General features: G+C 23.1%; 1 protein-coding gene across 1 annotated transcript in view; it reads right to left on the bottom strand.

Moving 5' to 3' along the window:
- LOC119572444 overlaps positions 1–5,000 on the bottom strand; it is a gene marked incomplete in the record, with an annotated part of 79,849 nt that overhangs the window by 68,963 nt on the left and 5,886 nt on the right.

Below are 5,000 nucleotides of genomic sequence, written 5' to 3'. Positions count from 1 at the left end.
TTATTATCTGTAAGTCTTTTGCTTGTGATCTCTTTATTTATTTAAATCGTATGCTTTCTCTATCAGTTTGTGTAAAGTCATGAACTTACTTACCAATACAAATTATGATAACAAATATCATCATTATACCATTATGATGTTGACTATAGTCGCATTGAATACCAATAAAACTAATGCTATTGTCTATAAAGTAAGCGATAACAATGATAATGATAACGGATGATATTGATAACAAAAATATTAGTAGCAACAGTAACGCGAACAAAAACAATAATAATAATAAAAGTAAATGATAATGACGATAATAATGATGATAATCATAATAATGATAATAAGAACGATAATAATAATAATAATAATAATAATAATAATAATAATAATAATAATAATAATAACAATGATAATAACAATAATAACAATAATAGCAATAATAATTAATAATAAAATAATGATAATAATAATAATTAAATAATGATAATAATGATAATAAAATGATAAAAAAAAATAATAACAAAAAAAATAAAAAATAAAAATAATAATAATAATTATATTTGTGGGGTTTTGTTGGGTTTGGGGTTGTGGTGGGGGTTTTGGGGGTTGTGTTTGCTTTTAATAACTTGGAGGAAAATTTTCCCATTTTGGACAGGCCCGTCACGTAACCCCCTTATTTTGGTTTCATTTTTCCCAGGATTTTTTTTTTTTTTAAAATCCCCATTAAAAATTGTTTCCCCTAATTAACATAAAAAAATATTGTGTTGTAAAAATTTTAAAATTTTTTAAAAATATATTTATTTTTTAAAAAATCATAAATTTTATATTAAAAAAAAAGGGTGTTTGGTGGGGGGAATTGTTTAATATTTTTTAAAATATTTATTTTAAAATTATTATATTTTTATTATTATTTTTTAATTTTATAATTTTATATATTTTATATAATTTTTAATATATATAATTTATTATTATATATATTATTATTATTTTTAAAAAATATTATAAATATTTTTTATTATTTTTATTAAATATCTTTTTTAAATTTTTAAAATATAAATATTTTTTTTTAATTATTTTAATTTTATATTTATTAATGTTTTAAAAAGTTATTTTTGGTTATTATCATTATTAATTGTTATTATTTTTTAAATTATATTATTTTTTATTATATTTATTTTATTATTATTTTTTTTATATTATATAATTAATATTATTATGTTTTAATATTTATTTTAAAATTTATTATTTTTTTTTTTTATTTATATATTTTTTTAAACCCAAACATAGGTGGGGCTTTACCAAAACCCTTATGCCTTTTTTATAACAATAATTAGTTTTATGAAAAAATTCAAATGGAAAATCACATCTTTAAGGTTTAATAAAGGGAGGAATATTTTTGTTTATTTTAAATTTGGATTTTAAATTTCTTGTTTAAAAATTGGACCTTCGATTAAAAAATTTTAAAAGTCCGGGAAAAGCCAATAAAAACAAATAACTTTGCAATTTGAGTTGTTTTTCATGAGTTTAAACCCCACAAAATTTCCTAATTTTAAAATTAGCCAAAAACCACACCACCCACACAACCCACCAACCCCAAAAACCCCCCACCAACAAAAAAAAACAATATAATCTTTTAACATATTTTCATTTGGGGCTTTCTTTAAAATCAAGAAAACGAAGGGGTGTGTGTGTGGGTGGTTTTAAGTTTAAAGTTCTGAGATAAAAAAAACTTTGGGGTTTTTAGAATTTTTCCCCCCCCCCATATATTAAAAGGTATTATAAAATTTTATAACATATTTATATTTAATTCATTTAAAATTTTTTTATTTAGAAGGAAGAAGAGAAAAGGGGGAGGGGGAAAGGGAGGGGGGGAGGTCCACAAAAACCCCCCAAAAAACCCCAAACCCCAAAACCCCCCCAAAAAAAATTTTAAAAAAAATATATATAATATAATTTTATATTATAAAAAATATATATATATTATATATATATATATATAATAAATATTTTGTTTGAACCCCACTGACGGTTGTTTGGAAGATACCCCCTGATGAGCAAACCCGCCAAAGAAAAACCTGCCCACGTCTCCCCTCGGATATTTCGTCTATTCACTTCTAAATAAAAAATCGTTAGGAAATGACCACTTGACGAGCAGCCTGATAACAAGTCTTGCCCTTTCATTAGCAAATATTTACTAACTAACCGTTTAGTATTCAGAATAATAGACGTTTATGGAATCTCTACAAAGGTCCCCTAAACAGATTTTTTTTATCGTTCTTAGATACTCTAAAGCTCTGCTGAAAACCACAGTCACACCACACCACACCACCCTCACGTTTTCTGTGGTTTGTCTGAATGGAATACGCCACAGGAAATGGAAAATACCTGTTATACGCGAGTATCGCGTTATAAATTTATTCGATCAGAAAAGGTAGTAAGGGCCGTTAGGAGAGAGTGTGGTGATGGGTGGGTAGATTGGTAGATGGCTAATCGTGATATAGGACAGTCGATGGAGTAAACTTTCCATTGAAAAATCAACTCAAAATGGCAGTCTATTTGCTTCTTTATTATTGAAAATCTTTGCTTTGTCTCTTTTTATTTAAACGTTGTTTCTCTTCGTTTTGTGTAAAGTCATGAATTATTACCAATCAAATTATGATAAAAATATCTCATTTACCATTAGAGTTGATATGTCCATTGAATACCAATAAAACTAATGCTATTGTCTATAAAGTAAGCGATAACAATGATAATGATAACGGATGATATTGATAACAAAAATATTAGTAGCAACAGTAACGCGAACAAAAACAATAATAATAATAAAAAAAAGATAAGACGATAATAAGATGATAAACATAATAATGATAATAAAAACGATAATAATAAAAAAAATAATAATAATAATAATAAAATAAGAAATAATGAAAAAAAGAAAAGTAATATAAAATAATAATAAATGATATAATGATAATAATGTGAAAAAATAATAAAAAAATAATAATAATAAAAATTAAAGATAAAGATAAGAAAAAAACAATAAAAGATAATAACAATAATGAAAAAAAAACATGAAAAAAAAGAAACCAAAACTAAGGGAAATAGTGACGCAATGTTCCCAAATGAGGAAATACCCTTCAAAGCTGAATTTTAAATTTATAAACACAGCCCTTCTCATTACCTCCTTTGGGTTTTCGCAGCGCATGCTTTTAAAAAGTCCGGGGCGAGGGTGAAAGCCCTCTTTCAATGCAGTCATTCTTAGGTGGAACTATGAGGCCTTGTGTTGTGTGGTTGTGTGTTGAATTCGGAAACCACTGTTGTTATTTTTTTTGTTACTGTAATGCTGTTGTTCCTTCCCTTTGGTGTTGGATTCAGATTATGCATTTTTTGGTTTTTTACATTTTTATTTTTATTTAAAAAATTTTTTTTTATTACTTCGCATTATCATTTTTGTTATCATTATGATTTTTAAATAGTATTGTTATTTCCTTATATTATATATTTACCATCACAATTATTATTATCAATACTAATACATGCTATTTTAAACTTTTTTTTAGCATTTTAAAACATTATTGATATATTTATCATTATTAATTGTTATTATTATTTATTTTATAGTTTTATTGTTATTTTTTCATTTTTGTTATTTTTGATACAATTTTTATTTTTAGGATTTTATCATTTTTTGTTGCCATTATATTTATTATTTTTATTATTATTGTTTTTATTTTATTTTTGTATCTATTATTATTATAATTATTATTATATTATTATTACATTATTTTATATTTTTCATTATTTTTGTGGTGTTGTTTTTGTTTTTATTGTTTTTTTATTTATTTAAAAGTTCATTTTTATTATTTTTTATCCTTTCATATCATTATATATCTTATTATCAAATTTTTCCCATATTTTTTACATTTTTTATTATTATTATATTTTTATTGGTATTATTTTTATTATTTTTTTATTGTTTTTATAAGTTTTATTTTTATTAAAATTATTACTACTACTAGTAGTAGTAGTAACATCATTATAATTATTACCCTTACATTAATTTATCAATTTTATTGCTATTTTTATTTTATTTAAATTATTATTGCTTCTCGTATTATTTTACTATTAAAGTTTTTGTTTTATATACTGTTTTTGTTTAATATTGTAAGTTTTCATTCATTATTTTATTTTCATTTTCGTTCATTATTATTTTTTCATTACCCTAATACAATTTTTTTATACTGAAATCGTACTTCAAGGTCAGATTTAAAAAGAAAAATTGATGTTCTTTTTCTTTTTCTTTGAAATTTCCCCGACGGCCATTGTTTGTCTTGTTTTTATCAAGCGACAACTTATTTTTACAATTTATTTTGTTTTTTAAAAATTTATAAAGTTTAGTATGAATTTTATGGTTTCATCGTCCTGCTATTTTTAGATTCCACAAGTATGTAAATATAGCGTGATGGTTGGTAAACTTCAAAATCCTTATTAACAGTCTATAAAAAAAGGGCATGTACATTTTAAAAGCACTAACGCAACGTATCGATTTATGTAATCTATGTATAATATATTAATACATTATATATATTATATATAATATATATATATATATATTATATATAAAATCGATATATATTATATAAATAATATATATATATAATAATAAAATTAACATCATTATAGTATGTGGGAATATATATTGTATCTATCTATCATCTTCTATCTATTATTATCATCTTTAAATATTATATATATATGTATGTTAAGCATTGTATATATGTTTTGCTATTTTATGATGTAATGCATAGTATTAATGTTTTACTATTTTTATATGTATATTATGTTATAGGATGTAATATGATATATTTAATATATGCATATAAATATATATATATTTATATATAAAATTATAAGGGATGTGTGGTGTGGTGTACGTAAAAAACAAACACCACACCCCCCCCCCCCCCCCACACAAACCCAACAAACACCCCCCCCCCCCCCCCCCCCCC

Source organism: Penaeus monodon, chromosome 4, assembly GCF_015228065.2.
Source record: "Penaeus monodon isolate SGIC_2016 chromosome 4, NSTDA_Pmon_1, whole genome shotgun sequence".
In the NCBI taxonomy this organism is placed as follows: Eukaryota; Metazoa; Arthropoda; class Malacostraca; order Decapoda; family Penaeidae; genus Penaeus; species Penaeus monodon.
Note: the sequence above shows the minus strand (reverse complement) of the source record. Positions and strands in the feature narration are given on the sequence as shown.